A 25445-nucleotide genomic window follows, 5' to 3' on the forward strand; every position below is an offset into this window, starting at 1 on the left:
GGATTGACACGGTGGCTGCAATGAAGGGCTGAATTATAGCAGGGATCATGGAGCTGGCGTGGGATCGGGCAGTATTTCTTTCTGCTGTGTATGGGGTCACTATGAGTCAGAAACGACTCGATGACACCTAACAACAACAACAACAACAACAACAAAGTACATATATCCTCTAATTCAATGTTGCTTTTCTGTAAGTCCCTTGCATAATGTCCCCTTATATTTACTAATTTAGATACCAGCCAACTCTACATGAATTATAAAACACATGCTTGAACTTCCCCATGGGATATGACTGCAATCTGATGATTGGAGACATCTTCCATTCATGATTAATATAGACTTTTTTAATTCCCTATACTGGCCCTTAATTAGAACTAAATGGAATAGGTCTTACTACAAAAACAAAACAAATACAAAACAAAAACTTTCAGTGTTCATTAGACATTCTATTTCACTCCAAACCTAGTAAAGTAATATTAGGTCACACCACAGACTCAAAAATTGAGTATAAAAGCATATACTTAGACTCAAATTACTGAATAATCAGAACCAAAGTTTAGCCAGTATTGATGACAGATAACTTGCTGTGTAATCTGGATAATCATCCTTTCTGACTTTGTGATTCCCAAGCCTGTTCTGTTGACTAATATTTTTAATGTATCTTCTAGTTATTAACAATAATCCATAGGCATTTTCTGCTGCAATTAAAAAGAAAAAACTTCCTAAGAAATAACTATGTTACAAAATTGACATTAGCTTTATTTAGTTTAAATATTTGCTTTTGGAAAATGACTTGCATTTGTTCCACATAGCTGAGAGCTAACCCACCATCCCTGATCACCATGGAGTCTATTTTGACTCATAGCAACCCTATGAGTAAACTGTGCCAAAGGATTCCAAAATTGTAGTCTTTACCAAAGCAGGCTGCCATATCTTTCTTCCCCAGATTGGCTGGTGGGTTCAAAACACTGACCATTTGGTTAGCGGCCAAACACTTTACCCACTGTTCCACCAGCTATTCTAGATAGGCTCTCTGAACAAACCAAACTCACTGCCATTGAGTCAATTTCAACTCAGAGTGACCCCTCTTTGGGTTTCTGAAGCAGTACCTGTACAGAAGTAGATTACCCAACCTTCCTTCTGAGGAGTGGCTGGTGGGTTTAAACCATCAGCCTTCTGGTTAGCAGTCAAATGCCTTAGGCATTATGCCAGCAGAGCTCCCAGATAAGACCTAGATAGACTAAAATTTGAAGTCTCTATTTGAAAACACTTCAGCCTTCGTTTATTTGGAGATGCTTTTTTTCCATTTTTTGAAAATATTTTACAGTCTTATTCAGAGTTAAAATTATAAACAGAGGAATTCAGGGTATCAGGAAAATAAACAAAATTGTTCAAAAATATATAAATATATTTATTACAGTATTGTGCATAATAGCACAAAAAATAAATTTAATAGAAATGAATTGCAAAAAAATAAAAATTTAATCCATGACGAAATAGTACACATGCCACTTAATAACATAACAGCAACCTAAGTTTGTTGACATGGAAAGATTTTATGTGCATCCACATATGTGTGTGTTAATAGTTATCTAAAGACAATATATTACAAAAGATTGTCTTTATAAAACCTCATTTTTTCACAGTGTGCACACACACATGTTCATGTATAAAAGGGTAAAAGTATATAAAACACAATTTTATTAGGGCTCCATGCCAGTGATATGAAATTAAGGTATTTTTCCCTTTCTTCATACTTTTGTTCCTAGATATACCAATCTGGTGAAAATAATAAAAGTTATTTTTAAAAGGAATAAAGTGTAAAGTTTGACATGGATTATCCTCAAATTTTACTACTTTGATCTTGGTAGTCAGCCCTGTTCCTAACCAATTCCTAGCCCTTGTACTGTATTCCTTCCTCCTCATTGTCCCCACCTTTACCTCCACAGGAAAACAGAAATGGAAACTTACATTGTCAAGTTCCACTATGGTGCAAATGACTGAAAACTTTCAGGTAGCTTATTTAAAGATTTTTGATTTATATTACTATGACTATTTTGTTAAATCAAGTGATGTATTGAATCAATGAATAAGACATGACCTTAGAATGTATGAAGTATCCATTAATAAAGAATTGTTGACTTGATATTTAGGATAAAGACTTACTTAAAACTATTTCATTTGCTCATCGATGGATCTGTTTCTATATTTTTTATTCTTTTTCAAAAACATAAAGCATTATGACTATCTCCATTTCCAGTTCTTCCTCTCACCTCAATTTAGTCTCTCAGTCTTACAGTCTTTCCAGTTACTGTCTAAATATAAGTCTGAAAACTTAATCTTTGCATGCTTAGAAAGTAGCCTCAATAGAGATTTTCCCTATGCCTGAAAACCACGGCAGTTAGAGGTCAGAAAATATTATCTTTAGGTGAGTAAATGTTCAAGTTACAAGTCTGCCCCAATTTCATCAATGTTGCAATACCTAATGCATTCTAGGAGTTATATAAATATTAAATTCTAATACTATTGACAACACTTACCTAAAAAAATTCCTTACAAATAGGTTATGTAAAGAATGAACTATTTGGGCAAGTGAAATAAATTTGGATGTAAATAATATTACAAATTCATTGAACTCTTTGCTGGAGATCCATGCTTTGCTAAGTAAGTCCTCAGTACCTGATATGTGTGTGTGTGTGTGTGTGTGTGTGTATACATATATACATATATATAAATACAAATATTTATACATATATATGCAATTTAATAATGAATTATGTACACACATATGGTATATATATTTATATATATGCATATACATAAATACATATACACATATTAATACATGTATTTATATATTCACATATGTATATATATATGCATATATATGTATATATGAAATAAATAAATATAGATATAAATAAATAAATATGTGTATTTACGCACACACGTGTGTGTGTGTGTATGGGAGCTCTGGTAGCATAGTGGCTAAGGCACTTGACTGCTAACCAGAAGGCTGGCGGTTCAAACCCACCAGCCACTCCTCAGAAGGAAGATGGGGCAATCTACTTCTGTGGTTATACTGCCTCGGAAACCCAAGGAGAGGTCATTATGAATCGGGTTCGACTTGAGGACACATAGCAACAACAACAACAATATGTATGTGTATATATATATGTTGTTGTTGTTGTTGTTATGTGCCGTGGAGTCAGACCCGACTCATAGCGACCTCTCCTTGGGTTTCCGAGGCAGTTATCACTGCGGAAATAGATTGCCTCATCTTCCTTCTGAGGAGTGGCTGGTGGGTTTGAACCACCAACCTTCTGGTCAGCAGTCAAGTGCTGTAAGAGCTCCTGTGTGTGTGTGTGTGTGTGTGTGTATAAACTTATTTACTTCTCATCTGCTATACTTAGTCATTTATGTCTTTGTGTTTTTTTCTCATCTCAATACTCCAGAAACTCCCATTGTGTCACTCTCAGACTTTCCTTTAATTTCATCTCTCCAGCAATCACGAGAATACTATGTGGGGATTTGTGAAAGATTTATTGGTAAGGATCAGACTGTAGGAAACCCGTATATAAGGTTCAGTCCCTACAAAGTAATGATGTTATTTAAGGGCACTGAAGCTCTTCATGCCCATCACTTTGACATATGCCAGATTCCACTTGGTTGCAGTTTCCTAAAAGGGACTGCTGGAAGCAATGTCAGTGCTGGTATAGGCATATTTGTAAGTGACAAGACAATTCCTGTGCAAAGCCCCTAGGTTCTAAATGAAATTATTTTGAAGACTAGCAAATACCAAACTACTTGCAGCATGAAGCCTTTTTTTGTTTTTTGTAAAATCTTCCACTTTCCCAAATCATTCTTAAATAGGATCTGGGCAGATAGCAGGCAGACAAGGTTAAATGATGGGACATAACCTCACTTCTTACATTTTCTTTTTTTTTTGATTTTTCAAAGAAGTTTTGATTTTTAAGTGCATTTGGAAAGCAAATACTCCTATATTCCCATGAAATGTGAATTTTTCAAATGAAAGTACCCTCCAAACATGAAGAAAGGATTATGTCCAGTTAAGCCACAAAAGAAGAAAGCCAAATAGCCTATTAACTTGGGAAGATTTCTGAGCTTTAGTCATAATCAGGGACATACAAAATGGCCTCAAAAATATTGCCCATCCATCAGATAGGCAAATATTTTTAAGTCTCATACTGTCAAGAATTGGCAGTGACTGGGAACTCACACATTCTGCCTTGAGAGAGTGAATTGGAACAATCACCTAGACAGTTATTTGTCATTGTTAGTAAAATTAAAAATGTATATAATCAGAAATTCTACTTCAAGATTTATACTACAAAGAAACACAAGTTCAAGGGTGTTCATTGCAATATGTTTTGAAATAGCAAAACAAAAAAGGAAAGCACGTGCACATCCATCCCTTGCATAATAAATAAATTAAAGTTTATGCACAAAAGTATATATGCATACACCAATCAGTTACCATCAAGTCAACTCTGACTCACAGTGACTCCATGTGTGTCATAATAGAGCTGTGCTCTTCAGGGTTTTCAGTGACTGAACTTTTTGGAAGTAAATCACCAGGCTTTTCTTCCAAAGCGCCTTCAAGTACACTGAAACCTCAAATCTTTTGGTTGCCAGCTGAGCACATTAACTGTTTGGACCCTTTAGGGACTCATGTGTGTGTGTATGTTTGAAAAGATGGTAGCTAACAGGAATAGAATATATTTGAACTCATACATATTTACAGATGTCAGAGCCATAATTTCAATTAAAAAAACAACTTGCACAATATTCATGGATTTCAGTCATAATGTTGAGTTAAAAAGTAAGCGATGGAATAATATGTATATTATTATGCTATTTGTGTAATCTTTTACAAAATACACACAGATAATAGACACATTGATCATTTACAAAGATACATATGGAAACTTATAAAAGTAAATTCAGCTAAATCCATAACAGTTGCCTATTATGAGCATATGATGTTTTTTTTAATCTCAATAATATTTATTTTTTAGTGAAAAAAGATGAATAAAATATGAGGAAATGGTAGCAATTTTTTGTGCTGGGTGATGCATACAACTATGTTTTGACCTCTTATTAAATTTTAAATTTTCTCAATACAAAAATACATTTCAGAACAATATTTTATCATATTAATTTTAATATTCCTACACTGATAATTTGGACAAGTATTTTCTATTTAGCAATGATATGTCAGTTTCATGTGTTAATGTCATTTTAGAAAACAAAGATTTTTTTATCCTATAAGGTTCTGTTGATTTAGTATGATTTTAAATAAGACATTTAATTATTCCACTGTTATGGTGAGCACTAATTTGAAGATTCTTTGATTTGAAATGTCCAGCACAATTTACCTACAGAAGATTTTCATTTAATTTTAATTGCATTTAAAATGTAAGTTTTCCTAAAGCAACACTCAATATGTGCCATCAATTAGCTTAGAGAAAGAAACACAGAAAATATATTAATTATAGGTCATGACCCAGCAAATTATGAATCTCCAACCAAAAGTAAATTATTGCCACTAATTAGCTTTCTTGTTTGCTAGACTGGGTTAAAGTCTTCATTGCATTAGTCATTTCATAAATCAGTTTCTCAATATGTAAATTTGAAAGGAATGAGAATTTAAAATCATGCTAAAAGCTTACCACTATTCAGGGAATGAGTTTTGTCAGACAATTTGACTAATTTCATGAACATCTAGTCAGTTCAGTGTGGAATACTGGACGAGGTAAATACATTATTTTTTACACTGATATTGACTGAATCTACATAGGTATTAAGAAGTGAAGAGAGGAAGGTGTCTCAAATACATTCCAGCTTCATTAATTTTAACAAAATTGTGAAATTAGTGATATTGGATTTGCTTCAAACTCTTACGGTGATGTCAGAGTAGAGCTAAGCACCATTCAGTTTTTAGGAGCTGACCTTTTGAGAAGAACGTAGTCAGGCTTTACCACCTTAAAACAGTGATGTCAAATTATCAGTGTTTTTAACTGTTTTGCATGGTTGAAACAATCTGATCTCTTTCTTCATCTGCCATTTTCCAGTATTTTCCATAATTCTCTCATCTGCCCCTTGCCTTCAAAATTAACCTGTCTCTGTTCCCATCTGCAGTAGCTTCCATGTTCTGCTATTTCAGCTAACTAATCTGACAACAAACTAGCACTGAGTTAATAAATATTAAAGAATTATAGTAAACAGGATCCTTGCATTTACACATACATACACACACAACACTCACCGCCACACTTACACGCCCATGTCTGTGATGTAGATATACTTTTTTTTTTCTGAAAATTGCATCTTAACTTACACTTCACTAGAACCTAAGCTTCATAAAAGTAAGGTAGTTTGTCCATTTAATTGACTGATGTTGTCCTTAGCACATGGAACAGTGCATGACAGATAATAAATGAATTAGAAGAAGAAGAAGAGGAAGAGGAGGAGGAGAGGAAAGGGTAGGGCAGATTTGGAAACAAGCCTAACTTTCCTTTCTTCCTAAATTTGAGCACAAGGACTTCCCTAAGGCAGGGTGTGTGGAGTTGATTTCATCAGCATTTTGATAGTATCCATAGCATTTAGAAATCAAATCAGCATACCTTGCACTCTAGAAAAGGGGGAAATGCTATTTTGCTGATTAGCTATTTTCTCTGAGGAATCAAACTTTTAAGGGAGCTTTGTCTCTGTTGTTTGATTTCTAAGATAAAGGCTATTTCAACACTGACAAGAGATGAAGCATATTTTATCAGTTATGAAAACTTCAGGAAACTAAAGTCTGGTCAGTTGCTTGGCAAAAATAAAGGAAGTTTTGCTTTTAGATCCCCCAATCCTTTCTGCTCACTTCCTCCATCCTTCTCTGGTCAGATATCCTCTAGAACACTCTTTCCATCCCAAATGCTCTCTTGGCCCATCAGATTATGAAAATTTCTCTGATTTTTCCTCCAAAATCAACCATAAATGCTGAGCAGTTGTGTCAAAAGGTATACTTTAAGGTAGTGGAGTTTCAAATCAGTAAGAAGGTGAAGAACATGGTTTCTGTTGTGCCCTTACCCATTTCATTAAAATTTCTCTTTCTAAGTCACCATAAGCTTGGAGTCTACCTTGTCCAAAGATGGCCTTAAAAGTCATACCTTACCTGATCCCTCCAAAGTTCTGGATGCATTTGAAAATAACCTTCTCTGTGACACTGCATGCCATTGATTGTTCTCCTCCCTCTTTTGCTTCCTTTTTCTGCCTGCTTTCCTGAGTTCACCTTTTTTTCTAACCTCTAAATTTTTAAATTATTCTGGGTTCTGGTATATAGACTTGACAGCACTTAATAACAACAACAAGAACATATTTCTCAAGCTCTATCCCCAGATGTCTTTATCCTGTCCCATGACCTTAAATAAAATATGTTGTTGTTATGTGCTGCCGAGTCAGACCTGGCTCATAGCAACCCCTCCTTGGGTTTCCGAGGCTATATCACTACAGCAGTAGATTGCTCTATCTTCCTTCTGAGGAGTGGCTGGTGGGTTTGAACCACCTGCCTTCTGGTTAGCAGTCAAATGCCTTAGGCACTACACTACCAGAGCTCCTTAAATAAAATACATGTACATAATATTTCTATATTTCTAACTCTAGTTCAATCATCTCTTCTGAACCACAGAAAATAATACCAATTACCTTCCTAGATGTTTCTCTAAAAAGTCTATTTATTCATCACAAATATTACCATGCCTAAAACTGATCACAATATCCACATAAACATGCTCCTTTCCCTCTAATCCTTATGACAAAAAGCTAGATGTCATCTTTGATGTCTACCTCACCAAAACTGCAGTGTCTGGCATATAGAAGGCACTCAATAAGCATGCTTGTTGAATAAATGAGGGAGGAATTAAGAGTGGTCATATGACTATTCCTGAAATCCCACTTGTAGACAATCTCCAGTTCCATCCACAAAAGTTTGATGTTAAGAGTCTATTCTGTCCAGTCATTTATGTTAGCAGAAGATGTAAAGTCCTCTTTTGTTTTAAGCAGAAAATATCACCCCACATTGGTATAGTGCTGTTCTTAAATATTTAATTTCATTTTAAATAACCTTGAGTGGTAGGTATTATTTTTCTCAGTCTTGTGATGAGGATAAAACTTAGAGAGTTTAAGTGACTTCCTAAAATTTACTCAGCTTGTAATTGGCAGAGCTGAGATAAACATTGAAGTTTGTGTTGATTTTTATTTTCTTTTAACATATGATTTCAGGTCATTGAATAACCAAAAACCAAACTTTCTAGGAAAATTGGAAGTTGTCAAAAATGAAAGGAATGCATAAAGCTCTATATCCTAGGCATTAGTGAGCTGCAATGGACTGGTTTTGACTATTTTGAATCAGACAATCATATGATCTATTATACCATTGTTGTTGTTGTTATGTGCTGTTGAGTCGGACCTGACTCATAGCGACCCCTCCTTGGGTTGCTGAGGTAGTATCACTACGGAAGTAGATTGCCCAACCTTCCTTCTGAGGAGTGGCTAGCAGGTTTGAACCGCCAGCCTTCTGATTAGCAGTCAAGTGCCTTAGGCATTATGCTACCAGAGGAATGATAAATTGAAGAAGAATGGCATGGCATTCAAAGAGTGTATCAAGATCTATCCTGAAGTACATTGCTGTCAGTGATAGGATAATATCCATATGCCTATGAGGAAAACTAGTTAATACCACTGTTTTTCAAATTTATGCAACAACCACCAAAGCCAAAGAGGAAGAAATTGAAGATTTTTACCAACTTCTGCTATTGAAATTCTGCTATCTGAAACTGACCAAACAGCCGATCAAGATGTGTTCATTATCGCTGGTTATTGGAATGTAAAAGTTGGAACAAAGAAGAATCATGGGTAGTTGGAAAATATAGCCTTGGTGATAGAAATAATGCTGGAGATTTCATGATAGAATTTTGCAAGACCAACAACTTATTCATTTCAAATACCCTTTTTTCAACAACACAAATGGTGACTATACACATGGACTTCACCAGATGGAGTACACAGGAATTAGATTGAGTATACCTGTGGCAAGAGGTGATGGAGAAGCTCAATATCTTCAGCCAAAACAAGGGCAGGAGCTGATTGTGGAACAGACCATCAACTGCTCATATGCAAGTTCAAGTTGAAGCTGAAGACAATTAAAAGAAGTTTGCAAGAGCCAAAGTGTGAACTCAATTATATCCCACCTGAATTTAGAAACCATCTAAAGAATAGATTTCATGCATTGAACACCAATGACCAAAAACCAGAGGAATTGTGGGATGACATCAAGAATATTATCCATGAAGAAAGTGAAAGGTCATTAAAAAGACAGGAAAGGAAGAAAAGACAAAAATGGATGTCAGAAGAGACTCTGAAACTTCCCCTTGAGCAGAGAGTAGTTAAAGCAAATGGAAGAATAAACAGTATAAAAGAGCTGAACAGAAGATTTCAAAGAGCAGCTCAAGAAGATAAGGTCAATTATTATAATGAAATGTACAAAGCCCTGGAGTTAGAAAACTGAAAGGGAAGAACATGCTTGGCATTTCTCAAGAACTGAAGTTCTCAAAGAACTAAAGAAAAAATTTAAACCTTGAATTACAATATTAGAAAATTCCACAGGCAATATGTTGAATGATGCAGGAAACATCAAAAGAAGATGGATGGAATACACAGAGTCACTCTACCAAAAAGAATTGGTAGATGATCATCCATTTCAGGAGGAGGCATATGATCAAGAACCAATGGTATTGAAGGCAGAAGTGGAAGCAGCACTAAAGGAATTAGTGAAAAACAAGGCTCTGGTAATTGACAGAATACCCATTGAGATATTTCAACAAACGGATGCCACACTTGCAGCACTCACTCGGCTATGCCAAAAAATTGGAAAACAGCTACTTGGCCAACTGACTGGAAGAAATCCATATTTGTATCCATTCCAAAGAAAGGTCATTCTACAGAATGTGGAAATTATAGAACAATATCATTGATACCACATGCAAGTAAAATCTTACTGAAGATAATTCAGAAATGGTTGTGGCTGTATATTGACAAAGAACTTACAGAAATACAAGCTGCATTCAGAAGGGGACATGGAAAAAGGGATATCATAGCTGATGTCAGATGGATCTTAGATGAAAGCAAAGAATACCAGAAAGATGTTTATTTGTGTTTTATTGACTATGCAAAGGTATTCAACTGTGTAGATCATAACAAATTGTGGATAACATTGAAAAGAATGGGAATTCCAGACACTTAATTGTACTCATGAGGAACCTGTACATAGATCAGGAGGCTTTTCTTCAAACAGAGCAGGGGTATGCTGCATGGTTTATAATCAGGAAGGGAGTACTTCAGGATTATATCCTTTCACCATATTTACTCAATTTGTATGCTAAGCAAATAATCCATGAAGCTGGATTATATGAAGAAGAATGTGGCATCAGGATTGGAGGAAAGCTCGTAAACAACCTGTAATAAGCAGATGACATAACTTTGCTTGGTGAAAGTGAGGATGACTTGGAGCACTTACTGATGAAGATTAATGACTACAGTCTGCAGTATGGATTACACCTCCGTATAAAGAAAATAGAAATCCTCACAGCTGGACCTACAAGCAGCATCACAATGAATGCAGAAAAGATCGATGTTGTCAAAGACTTCATATTACTTGGTTCTACAATCAACGCCAATGGAAGCAGCAGTCAAGACATCAAAAGACATATTGCATTGGACAAATCTGCTGATTTTTCAAGTGCTGAAAAGCAAAGATGTCTCCTTGAAGACTAAGATGCGCCTAACACAAAACCAAAACCAAATACTCACTGCTGTCAAGTTGGATCTGACTCATAGTGACCCCTTGTTGGGTTTTTGAGGCCATATCACAACGGAAGTAGGATTGCCCAACCTTCCTTCTGAGAAGCAGCTGGTGGGTTTGAACTACCAGCTTTCTGGTTAGCAGTCAAATACCTTAGGCACTAAGCCACAATCGCCTCATTTACGTGTGAAAGGTGGAAAATGAATATAGAAAAGGGAAGAAGAATTGATGCTTTTGAGTTGTGGTTTGATGAAGAATGCTGAAAGTACCATGGACTGCTAAAAGAACTGACAAATCTGCCCTGGAAGAAGTACAGCCAGAATGCTTCTTGAAAGCAATAATGGCCAGACTTCTTTTCACCTACTTTAGTCATGTTGTCAGAAGGGACCATTCTCTCGAAAAGGAAATCATGCTTGGTGTTCTGGTTACCTAGTGCTGGTCTGACAAGAATATCCCACAAAGGGGATGGCTTTAACAAACAAGAATTTATTCTTACAATTTGGAAGCTTTAAGTCCAAGTTCAAGGTGCCAGGCTCTAGGGGCTGTGTGAAAGCCTCATGACCTTGGGCTTCAGCTTTGCCTCTTGCTCCTGGCCACTGAAGCTAGAGGCATTTCTTCACTCAGTCAGCTTCTGGCTGCTGACACTGACAAGCCCAAACTCAAGAAATAAAATGGCACAGTCCTGATGTTACCCAACCACCCAACAGGCCATTGATTCAAGTTCATTGTAAGTTTCAAGGTCAGCAGAGCATGGCAGGCTGCTGAACAATGACATGGCTGCATGCAGGGTCCAAGCATGCCATACGCTGGAGACCATTCCCAAAGCTGTTTCTTATATACGGAAGCAGACCACATACCCAAAGGCAGCTACTCAGCTGCTCACAGTAGATTCCACCATGGAGTAGATTACCAGTCTCATCAAGGGGAATACTACATCCAGCTGCTGAGCCACTCAACCAGGCCTGGCCAAGTGACACACAAACTTAACTACCACACTTGGGAAGGTCAATAAAAGAGGGGAAGGCCCTCAACAAGATGCATTGACATGGTGGCTAAAGTGACGGGATCAGGTATCGTGGGGATCATGAGTCTGGCATAGGACCAGGCAGTGTCTCGTTCTGTTGTACAGAAGGTCACTAAGAGTCACAGATGACTCGATGGCACCTAACAACAACAACGATCATGTTTGATCTGTATGCCTCATCAAAGGCATTTCTATAAGGAAAGGAATTCTAAGATTTTAGCGATATTTCTCAGGAATCAAGGAAAAAGACTAAATTATTTATGGGAAATTCAGCATAAAACCCCAAATGTATATGAGTCTTTGATTAGAAAACTAGTTTGCTCTGTAAACTTTCACCCAAATAACAATTAAAAAAAAAAAAAAAAAAGCTAGAAAGCCATGGTTGTTAAGTTTTCCACAGCTGACCAAATTGCATCCATAGAAGTGTTTGTGTAGCATTATTATTCTCTAACTTTATTAATTGTCAAGATTTTAAAAACCTAGATTTTAGTAGCAGCCAAAAATCCGCATTCACATATGATGATAATTTTCACTAGCTGCCATTACCTTTACCTAGCCCAAATCCCTCGGATTCCTATTGTGCTGTGCTGGGCTACCTTACCCATTCACATGGGCTGCTTTCCCTCTGAACTACTTTACAAACAAAGGAAGATAGGGACTAAAAGCCAGGCTCAAGTGAATCATGTTATAATAGCCTGTGATGATTCAAGAGAAGTGTTTCAGATGAGAACCCTCAATAGTGAAAGGGTTCTTACCCATGTTTAAATAAAATCAAACAGAATTTCCAGACCCATAGTGGAAATGTGAGATCCTTTAAAAGATCCACACTGGATTAGACACTAGCAAAATTCAATATAAAAATGAAAAGATGTTACAAAAGAATTAGTTAGGGTGGCTTTTTTGTGTGTATGTGGGAGGAAGATGAGGCAATCTACTTCCTTAAATATTTACAGCCTTGAAAACCCAATGTAGGTCACTATGAGTTGGAATTGACTCAATGGCAGTGGGGTTTGTTTTTGGTTTGTTTTTGTATGTGTACATGAAAGAAAGAGAAAATTATTAGTACTTCAGAAAAGTTTTAAAAAGTATTGAATGTATCCAAGCTATATGTTTTATGATTTGTTCTCATAGCCCGCCAAAACTAATAGAAGCTAAAAAAGCTAAGCACCACAGTTGAGATATTACGCCCCCTGAAATGATCATTTAACTCTAGGACAATCCAAACATGCACCTGGCATGTTAAGAAGAAAGAACCATTAATAAGCTCATCTCTCAATAAAACTGTAAGACTTTGATATATATATATATATATATATTTTAAGTTATTAGTCTAATGTTTTAAATTTTCTTTATTGAAATCTGTCACCAAACAATAACAAAATTCACAGAGCATTATGGCTGTTCAGTGAAGTAATAACCACCTGGATTAGATTCTCTGCTTCAGCAGAATATAGGTGCATGTACAAGAGTGATACATAGCGAGGCCGAAGATACTGTAGAATGTCTTCACAGTAGACTGAACATCAGAATTGACACTAAACCTTGTGTCAAGATATACACAAAGGCTTCCAGACACACAGCACACCTGAGCTTATAATCTGTCAAGATTAACAAAGAGTGAATACCTGCTAAAGCAAATAGACTGTGATAAAATTGTCATCTCCAAAGTGGTGAAAGAAGATTTTTCCTCCCAATTAACATTCAAGTGCATGAGACTGAAATCCATTTACTCATTTTCTGATAATTTATGCAGCAATGTACAGAAGTAATAGTCATGGTTACAAGGCACATTTATACAATACTTTTCATCCCTAAGGATCCTAAAGCTCTTTACAATTACAGCTAATGTTTGTTAAAGTACTTTCAAGGGGGAGAGCATCACAGACGTTCAAAATATTATGATTATAAAAAGCCTGATACAGTCCATATAGGAACACTTCACTTTCATGAAATTGTTGCCAGTTCTCTTGGAGAAAACGGAATCCCTTTCTGAGACTGATGAGACAATGTTTATACAACCTTTTCTTCAAGAAGATTAAAGTCTTTTACCTGTACAACCTCTTCCCTACTATAACCACCTCAGAAATCACATGTAATTTGGTCTAAAATTACACATTTTCAGAATTTTAAGGGAAGGAGTATCCTTAATATTTAAAAAAAAAAAAGAAAAAGGTTTTTATTTTGCCATCAAATAGAGTCATTATTCCCAAATGATAATATTACAGTGCAGAAGGAATAATGATGCAAAACGATCCTTCAGCTCAAATTGCAAACTATGTGTTGTTATGTTGCCAAAACCAGAATCTGAACTCCCTTTTCATATATGAAGTTGAGTCACAGAAACCAGAGAATGACAGGTACTGGTCTTCCCAGCCTCCTGAAGTACAAAAGCATGTGTAGATGACCTAGACTCTACCAAATGCCAATCAGACCAGCTGTCTGGATCTTGAAGTGGAAACCAATGCAAAAAAGAAACAGACACTGCATAGGAATCCAGTCTAGAATATAGGGTTTCCTTTTGGAAGCCACCTAGTTTCCAGAGGCAGCAACAATGTCAGTTGTAGGAGTAGAGTTCAGGTGTAAGCAAGTGTGGACACTATGCCTTTTGGTGAAGACAAATGTATTATCACTGGGCCAGTCCTATGGTATGATTTGTGGTTTATTTTCCTAGTAGTGTTACATCTAAACCTGGATCTCCAGCCCTCCTGGAGATTACATGAACTACCTGCTATATTATAATAATCCATTTCTACACTTAAATTATCAAATTATTAAACTCTATCTCGATTACTAAAGGGGGAGTTCTGGTAGCATAGTGCCTAAGGCACTTGACAGCTAACCAGAAGGCTGGCTGTTCAAACTCACCAGCCACTCCTCGGAAGGAAGGCTAGGCAATCTACTTCAGTAGTGATACCGCCTCAGAAACCCAAGGAGGGGTCGCTATAAGTCAAGTCCAACTCAACGGCACATAACAACAACAACAATTACTGAAAGGGTACCTGGGTGGCACAGATGGTTAAGCATTTGGCTACTAACCAATATGTTGGTGATTTGAATTCAATCAGAGGCCCCTTAAAAGAAAGTCGTGGTGATCTACTTCTGAAAGATCAGAGCCATGAGAACCCTATGGAGCACAGTTCTACTCTGACATTTTTAAAAGACAATCAAGTAAGTGATATACATTGTAGAAAGCACGACTAACACTTAACATTATTGTTGTCATGTGCCACAAAGTCTGTTGCAACTCATAGCTACCCTATGAAAGAAACACTGTCTGATCCCATGCTATCCTCACAGCCATTGTCATGGTTGACCCCATCATGGTAGCCACTGTGGCAATCCATCTCATTGAGGGTCTTCCCCTTTTCAATGGCCCCCTACTTGCTAGCATGATAGCCTTCTCCAAGTATTGGTTCCTTCTGACATCATGATGAAAGCGTGAGAGGCAAAGTCTGGCCATTCTCACTTCTAAGTAGCATTCTGGCTATATTTTATCCAAAATGGATTTGTTCATACTTCTGGCAGTCTATGTACGTTCAATATTCTTCTCCAACACCACAAGTTAAATGCATCAATTCTTCTGTGGTCTTCCTTATTCACTGTCCACCTTTCACATGCATATGTTGTTGTTGTTGTTAGATGCTGCCAAGTTGTCTCTGACTCAGAGCGACTCCACACACAGGACAATGAAACAGCACCCAGCCCTGCACCAGCTCTGTGACCCACATGCATACAAGGTGACTGAAAATACCATGATTTGGGTCAGGTGCACATTAGTCTCTAAAATGACTTGATTCTGAACACTTTAAAGAGGTCTCTTGCAGCAGATTTTCCTGGTGCAGTACGACGTCTGATTTCTTGACTGCTACTACCATGGATGTAGATTGTGGAGTCAAGTAAAATGAAATCCCTGACAACCTCCATCTTTTCTCCATTTATCATGACGTTGCCTATTGGTCCAGTTGTGAGGATTTTCATTTTCTTTATCTTGCGGTATTAATCCCCTACTGAAAACTATAGTGTTTAATCTTCATCAATAAATGCTTCAAGTTATCTTCATTTTCATCAAGCAAGGTTGTATCATCTGCATACCACAAGTTGTTAACGAGTCTTCCTTCAATCCTGAGCTATGTTCTTCTTCATATGGTCCAGCTTCTCAGATTATTTTCTCAGCATACAGGTTGAATAAATATTGTGAGAGGATACAGCCCCGATGCACTCTCTTCCTGATTTTAAACCATGCAATATCCCTTTGTCCTGTTTGAACAACAGCCTCTTGGTCTATGTACAGTTTTCTCATGAGCAAAATTAAGTGTTCTGGAAGTCTCATTCTTCACAATATTGTCCATAACTTGTTGTGATCCAAACAGTTGAATGCTTCTGCATAGTCCATAAAACACAGGTAAATATATGTGGTAGTTAAAGTTGTGTGTCAACTTGGCTGGGCCCGGTTGAATGGCTGGAAAGCTGGTGGTAGTTATTACCAATCATGAGATTGGCAATCAACTCCATTGTGGGATCTACAACAAGCAGCTGAATAGTGGGTTTAGGGATGTGGTCCACTTCCTGTATATAAGCAGCAGCTTTGGAAATGGTCTCTAGCTTATGGCACACTTGAACCCTGCACATAGCCGTGTTGCTATTCAGCAGCCTGCCATACTCAGCTGACTTTGGGACTTCAATGGACTTGAATTAATGGCCTGCCATTTGGTAACATTGGGATTGTGCCTTTTTACTTGTCAACCTTGGGTTTGTCAGTCACAGCAGCCAGCAGCTTTCTGAATGAAGAAAAGCCTCTAGCTTCAGTAGGCTGGGAGCAGGAGGCAGAACTGAAGCCTAAGGTTGAGGGGGTTTCACCCAGCTCCTAGAGCCTGGCACTTTGAACTTGGACTTAAAGCCTCCAAACTGTAAAAGAATAAACTCCTGTTTGTTAAAAGCCATCCCATTTGTGATATATTTCTGTCAGAACAGCACTAGGTAACAAGAACAACATTTTTTATGTTCCTTGTCTTCAGTCAAGATCCATCTGACATCAGCAACAATATCTCTCGTCCTTTTCTGAGTCTTGCATTTATGAAAGTTCCTTGTCAATATATTGCTGAAACCATTCTTGAATTATCTTCAGCAAAATCTTACCTGCTTGTGATATTAATTATATTGTTTGATAATTTCCACAATCTGTTGGAACACCTTTCTTTGGAATAGACATGCCAAAGGGGCAAGGAGGCTACATCTTCTGACCTCCTGTAACCCCACAAGAGGAAGACAGAATCACCATCAGTAGCCCAAGGCCTATTCCTGTGAGACCAGACATGCCGCCTCCTTCCAGCCCTTTCACCAACCCTGACACCAATTGTTTCTCCTGCAGCACCCTCCACCTCTCTGCTGGCTTTGATAATTCACTGCAGGCACAGAACTCACAGACTATGGGGCTTATGAGGGAAGCAACAGGCTACATTTCAAGTTCAGAAATGCATTCAGTCTCTCTCAGCCAGCCATCTCACTCAGCAGAGGGCAGCCTCTCTCTCAGCAGCATGTGTCTCTCATGTCTCTCTCTCAGCAGTGTGTTCTCTCACATCTCTCTCTCTCTCTCTCAGCAAGTGAATTTTTCTCAGCAGCACGTATCTCAGATGGTAGTGGGAGATTCCTTCTGCCTCTAGGAGGGCTCCTTTTGAGTCTTGTAGTGTGACCCAGCTAACCAATCTCAACATCAGAATTCTATACACCTGAGAGAAAGAGAGAATTTTCCAGAAGGTTGCTTTGTGCCACTCTCAAAAGAAATACCCCAGGTAGATAATCTCAACAATCAGGAGCTACTCAGTTGCTCATGGCAAATTCCTCCATGGAGTTTACAAAGACTATGGCTAGAAAACCTGTATTATGTAATTTATTACACTGCAGGGCACAAATATGGATCTCTTCTAGTCAGTTGGCCAGGTAGCTGTCTTCCAGATTTCTTGGTGTAAATGAATAAATGCCTCCAGTGCTGCACCCATTTATTGAAACATCTCAATGGGTATTCCCTCAATTCCTGGAGCCTTGTTTTCCACCAATTCCTTCAGTGCAGCTTGGACTTCTTCCTTCAGTACCATTGTTTTTTAATTGTATGCTACCTCCTAAAATGTTGAACATCAACAAATTCTGTTTATACAATTACTTTGTGTAGTCCTTCCACCTTTTTTTGATGCTTCCTGAATCATTCAATATTTTGCCCATAGACTGCTTCAATGTTCCAAACCAAGACTTGACTTTTTCTTCAGTTCTTTCATCTTAAGAAATGCCAAGGGTGCCTTCTCTTTTGGTTCAAGTCTTTGCACATTTCATTATAATACTTTGCTTTGTTTTCTTGAGCTGACCTTTGAAATCTTGTTTTCAACTCTTTAATTTCATCATATCCTCCATTCCCATTAGCTACTCTAAAAAAATCAGTGGCAGCAGTATACTGACAGACAGCTTCCAGAAATACAATCTGGATTCAGAAGAGGACATGGAATGAGGGATATCATTGTTGATGTCAGATGGATTTTAGCTGAAAGTAAAGAATACCAGAAAGATGTTTACTTATGTTTTATTGACTATGCAAAAGCATTTGATTGTGTGGATCATAACAAGTTATGGGTAACATTGAGAAGAATGGGAATTCCAGAACACTTGATTGTACTTATGAGGAACCTGTACATAGATCAGAGGCTGTCATTAGAACAGAACAAGAGGATACTGCATGGTTTAAAATCGGGAAGAGAGTGTGTCAGGGTTGTATCTTTCACCATGCTTATTCAATTTGTATGCTGAACAAATAATCCAAGAAGCTGGATTATATGAAGAAGAACATGGCATCAGGATTGGAGGAATACTCATTAACAACCTGTGATATCTAGATGACATAACTTTGTTTGCTGAAAATGAGGATGACTTGAAACACAACTTGGTCCAATTGTGAGGATTTTCATTTTTTATCCTGAGGCATAATCTCCTACAAAAGACTGTAGTCTTTAATCTTCATCAGTAAGTGCTTCAAGTCATCTTCAAATTCAGCAAGCAGGGTTGTATCATCTGCATATTACAGTCTGCACTATGGAGTATACCTCAATATTAAGAAAACAAATATTCTCACAACTGGTCCAATAAACAGCTTCATAATAGCTGGAGAAAAATTGGAGTTGTCAAGGATTTCATATTACTTGGTGCTGCAGTCAATACCAGTGCAGCAGTCAAGACATCAGATAATGTATTGCATTGGGAAAATCTGCTGCAAAAGACCTCTTTAAAGTGATGAAGAGAATAGATGTCTCCTTGATGATTAAGGTGTGCCTAATCCAAGCCACGGCATTTTCATTCACCTGTTATGCATGGGAGAGCTGGACAATGAATAAGGAAGATTGAAGAAGAGTTGATGCTTTTGAGTTGTGGTGTTGGAGAAGAATGCTGAGAGTATCATAGTCTGCTAAAAGAACTAACAAATCTGCCCTGGACGAAGTGCAGCTGGAATTCTCCTTGGAAGCAAAAATGGCCAGACTTTGTCTCACCTACTTTGATTATTTTGTCAGAAGAAACCATTTCCTGGAGAAGGATATCATGCTTGGTAAAGTGGAGGGTCAACCAAGAAGGGGAAGACCCTCAACAAGATGAACTGACAGAGTGGCTGCAACAACGAGCTCAGGTATAGCAAGTATCATGAAATGAAGCTGGCACAGGACCAGGCAGTGTTTCATTCTGCTGTGCATGTGGACACTATAACTGGGAGACAACTCGACAGCACCTAACAACAACAACAACTCCATTCAAGAGCAGGTTTCAGAGTCTCTTCTAATTTCCATTGTGATCTTTTTTTTTTTTTTTTCTTTTCTGTCTTTTTAATAATCTTTTGCTTTCTTCATGTGTGATGATCTTGATGCCCTCCCACAACCTGTTTGGTCTTTGGTCATTGGTGTTTGATACATCAAATCTGTTTTTTCAGATGGTCCCTAAATTCAGGTGAGATATAATCAAGGTTGTATTTTGGCTTTTGTTAACTTGTTTTACTTAACTTCAACTTTTGCTTGAAGTTGCATATGAGCAATTGATGGTCTTTTTCACAGTCAGCTCGTGGCCTTGTTTTGATTGAAGATACTTATTTTCAATAGATATCAAAGATATTTTTTCCATAGAATCTCTCAGTATTGCAACTTGGGGCTTCATTTTTTTCTTCCATTCTTTCAGCTTGAGAAATGCTGAGCATGTTCATCCCTTTAATTTTCAAACTCCAGGTCTTTGAACATTCCATTAAAATACTTTATGCTGTCTTCTCTAGCTGCCCTTTGAAATCTTCTGTTCAGCTCTTTTACTTCATAAATTCTTCCCATTCAGTTTAGCTACTCTCTGTTCAAGAGTTATTTTGAGAATCTCTTCTGAAATCCATTTTTGTCTTATTTTCCTTTCCAGTCTTTTTAATGACTTTCTGTTTTCTTCCTGTAAGATGTCCTTGATGTCATCTCACAACTTGTCTTTGTCTTCAGTTATTGGTGTTCAATGCATCAAATCTTTTCTACAGATGATCTCTAAATTCAGGTGGGATATACTCAAGGTCATATTTTGGCTCTCATGGATGTGATTACATTTTATTCAGCTTCAACTTAAACTTGAATTTAAACACTTGATGATCTGTTCCACAGTCAGCCTCCTGGTCTTGTTTTTAGTGATGATATTATACTTCTCTATTGTCTATTTACACAGATACAGTCGATTTGTTTCCTATGTATTTCATCTGTGGAGATGCATATATACAGCTACCATTTATGCTGTTGATAAAGGTATTTGCAATGAATAAGTCTATCAGGTGATCTCCAACATCATTTCTATCACCAAGAAAATACTTTCCAACTACCAATGATTCTTCTTTGTTTTTTAAACTTTCACATCGCAATCATCAGTAATTATTACTACATCTTGATTGCATGTTTGCTCAATTTCAGACTGCAGAAGTTGATAAAAATTTTCAGTTTCTTCATATTTGGCTTTAGTGGTTCATGTGTTGATTTGAATAATATTAGTATTAATTGGTTTTCTTTGTAGAAGATATCCTATCAGCAACAGCAGTGAACTCCAGGTTAGGTCTTGAAATGTTCTTTTGACTAATGTAATGCCATTCCTCTTCAGTTTGTTATTCCTGACATATATGATTATCTGATTCAAAATTGTCATAACCAGTCCATTTTAGTTCACTAATGCTTAGGGTATTAATCTTTATGTGCTCCATTTTCCTGTATACATACTTCATACATTCCATGTTCTGATTATTAATGGATGTTTGCAGCTACTTTATCTCATGTTGAGTCATGCCACATCAGCAAATGAAAGTCTCAAAAACTTTACTCCATCCATGTCATTAAGGCTGAATCTACCTTGAGCTCTGGTGGTGTAGTGCCTTAGACATTTGACTGCTAAACAGAAGGCTGGAGGTTCAAACTCACCAACCACTCCTCAGAAGGAAGATTGGCCACTCTACTGTAAAGATACTGCATTAGAAACCCAACAGTGGGTTGCTATGAGTCAAATCGACTGGATAGCAGAGAGTTTTTTTTTCCCCCTACCTTGAGAAGGTAGCTCTTCCCCAGTTGTTTGAGTGCTTTCCAACTTGAGAGGCTCATCTTCTGGCACTATGTCAGTCAATGTTTCCCTGCTATTCGTAAGGTTTCCAGTGGCCAATATTTTCCGAAGTAGACCTGCCATGTCCATCTTCCTAGTCTGTCTTGGTCTAAAAGCTCTGCTGAAACTTGTCTGCCATGGGTGATTCTTTTGGTATTTGAAATACTGGTGACATAGCTTGCAGCATCATAGCAACATGCCAACCATGACAGTATTGCAAACTGACAGAGAAAGGGTGATAACATATGTAGAAAGAAAAAGTAGAAAAAAAAAAAATGGTTGTAATATAATGTGAATGGTTACTTTTGGCTGAGGATAAAATTGCCAGAGACAAATTCACATGAGTTTTATAGGGCATGTGTCTCTCACAACTTAAATGGAAGTGGAAATGATGTGTGTAGAAAAGCTGGGCAAGAGGAATGGGAGATGGCTCTGGTGATTATGAGGACACAGACATAAATGATGTATAAGGCAAACTCTCCTGAAACTGCTTCATGAAAGGCTAGTGTATAAAAATCAGTACTTCTAAATTAGGTATGATGTTATAGATTATGTAATTTTAATTACATATGTGTAGTTAAATTAACACACTAAACATTTAAGTCAACAACAACTGAATCAATATGCTGAGACTTGTAAAATGGACATGTCTTTTTAGTCAATAATTCTGCTTCTTAGTCTTTTGTTAGGGAAATTGTATGTGATACCTAATAATCTAGGCAGTGGCAAAGACAAACCTGGGTTCAAACTGTTGTCTATAAAGGATCAATGTTTTGACTAGTTGCCTCACCTTTTCCAGCCTCCAATTATCCATTGAAAAGAAAAAAATTAACAATGTTTGCCTCAAAGTGTCACTAAGTGCATAATGCATTTAGCACAGAGTTGGTATAGAGTATTAGTTGCCATCAAGTTGCCTCCAACTCACAAAGGCCCCATGTGGACCAGACAAAAACATTGCCCAGTCCTTAGCCATGTTCAAGATTGTTATTACGCTTCACTTCATTATTATGGCCACTGTGTATTTTGAGTGCCTTCCAAATTGGGGGACTCATTTTCTAGCATTATGTTAGAAAATACTGTGTTATGATCCTTAGAGTTTTCATTGGCTAATAATTGAAAGTAGATCACCAAGACTTTCTTCTTAGACACCATCCATCTGTGAGTTTGCTGTATTGTGCTGTCCTATACATTGTTATAATGCTGGAGGTTGTGCCACCAGTATTTCAAATACCAGCAGAGTCACCTATGGTAGACAGGTTTTATCAGAGCTTCTGGACTAAGATAGACTAGAAAGAAGTGTATAGTAAGCACTTGAAATTATCAGCTGTGGTTATGATCACTCTTACTATTGTTATTGATATCTTACCAACGGAACATTCACATCAGTGTTTGACATTGGGTAAATATTCATCAGTAAGCAAAGCATTAAATAAATCATTCCACCCATTCTTTAGAATATCAACAAAGCATTTAACAAGTGAGGTAGCTCTGTATGTACAGACAGTAATGAAGGGCTGTTATATTATATTGGTTATTATAAAATGTAACTTGTAGAATAATACGTACCTTATAACCTCAATTTAAAAGTGTGACTGTACAGATATCTGCTTGTGTTAATAAATATGTCTGAAAAAGTATTTACCAGTTAAACTAGTTACTCTGAGGAGTGGGAATATGAGTAGAAACAGGTAAGAAAGTCACTTCATTTGTATTTTATAGATATCTCTTTTTCCTGTGTTACTATGCATATCTTTGTTGACAACAAGGATGTGGTATTTTATGGTAAATATATATATATAGTGAATTTTCACATCTCTTTTGTTTAACAGTAGCCTCCAAAGTTTTACACCAGCATATAATGCTAATTCCCACCCATAAATTATGCATATTCCTTCTTTTATTGCCAAGAAAATTGTAATATTAACAGGAGTTGGTCATATACGGGAATCCCTATAACTCTCTTATATGTTGGTATGTCTCAAGTTCACAATTCACAATTTATTTGTGAACAGTTCGTAACTATCATTCACTATCACTTCTTAAATTATTTTCTTAGACAATCAAATGTCTTTTCTCAGAAATAACACATTCTTTCCTTGCCCAGGTCTTTTTTTTTTTTTTTTTTTTAAACTTTTTACTGTGATTTGGGTGAGATTTTACAAAGTAGATTAATTTTACATCCAATAGTTCACACACATTTTGTGTTGTGACACACTGGTTACATTCCCCACCGTGTAACATCTCATCTCCCACCTCCTCCTTGTGGTTACCCTTTCCCTGTGTCCTTCTTGCCTATGCATTCCTGCCTCCCTACCTTTCTACCTGTGCAAATGTTGACCTTCTTTTCTCCCTGGTTGATTGTTCTAAGGAGTGTTTCTCCCTGGTATAGGTTCTCAGCTGTAGAACTGTCTATTATTTGGCTGTGAGTTATGCCACAGGAGTGAGTTCACTTCCAGTTCTGAAGGGTGACTTGGGGCCATAGTCTCAAGGGCTTCTGCCAGTCTGTTTTTTTTTTTTTTTTTTAATGATTTTGTTATATGTTTTTTCTCCCCCTCTATCAAGGCTCTTCTGTTTTGATCCCTTTCTGAGTCATTGGCATTGGTATCCAAGCAAGCACCATCTAGCTCTGGTCTCAGGGTCATATACATTGAGGTTCTCATGGTCCATTAGTATTTTGGACTAACTTTCCATGTTTCTTTGATTTTCTTCACTCTTCTTTGGTCTGGGCAAAGAGAGACTAATAGTTGCCATTTGGATGGCCACAAACAAGCTTTTAAGACCCATGTCACTACTCACTGAAGCAAGACATAGAAAAATACTTTTGTATACTATAGTTTGCTAATTGAGATTGATGTCCCCTTTGACCGTGGCTCCCAGCCCACAGGCCCAGTGACCTACCCTGTCAAGGTGCTTATTTGTAGCTAAGAAGTTATCCTAATTTTTCCTCCTGTTATGTTTAAATTGCATATGGACATTTTTATAGCACATAAAAATACATATGTAATAACAACAACAACAAAAAATAAGCTCACTGTCATCGAGTTGATTCCAGCTTATAGTGACTCCCTTTGGGTTTCTGAGATTGTAAATCTTTACAGAAGTAGATTGCCCAGTCTTTCTTCTATGGAGTGGCTGGTGGATTTGAACCACCAACCTTCTGTTAGCAGTCAAATGCTTTAGGCACTATCATCTGTCTAGATCATATTTATTTTTCTTCTTTAATTTGGTATGTATAAGTAATCCTTTATTTTCTCTTAAAATCATTACACAGTGTATTGATTCATGTGTTTGTGCCTATTCTGTGCAAAGAAATGACTCTCTGACAGCACAGCAACTCACTTGCATCTTATGGACAGTAAGCAGCAGACTGAATTGAAGTTTTTGCATATATGGTTAATTTACTTTAGACAAAGAAATGAGAGCTCAGTGTAGTAATGTCTTCTTACCATTAATTATAGTTTGAAGTCATAAATCCAGGTAGCCTTTAAGCAAAGGGTTAATAACATAAGCCACTCTTAACCAGTTTAGAAGATGGATGACTTGGATTTAAAGTAATTGGACAGCTGTCTGAACAGACTATTTCATTATATGTGAAGGGATGCCATTTTTAACTATGATGATAATTAGAGTAGATGAAATGCTTAAATCAGTGGATTTTTTACTTAAATAGCATTGGTTTTGGGGAACAATTTTTAACCTTCCTTATGGGCTCAATGCCTTGAATTAGGGTCCAATGTATGTTGCTTTAATTGGAAATGTGTGCTATTTTTGTTTCAAGTACTCCATGATGTGTTTTCCTTGCATTTGAATCCATGCAGTCACCCACAGTATAAGAATGTATTATTTCAATCAAGAGATTGAATAAAATAAGCCTGATAATGTTATTGGTATTATTTCTCATTATTATTTCTATTTTATACAGAGTTGTTT

This window comes from Orycteropus afer, unplaced genomic scaffold (genome assembly GCF_000298275.1).
Source record: "Orycteropus afer afer isolate SDZICR_OR568_19922 unplaced genomic scaffold, OryAfe1.0 scaffold00062, whole genome shotgun sequence".
Lineage (NCBI taxonomy): Eukaryota > Metazoa > Chordata > Mammalia > Tubulidentata > Orycteropodidae > Orycteropus > Orycteropus afer.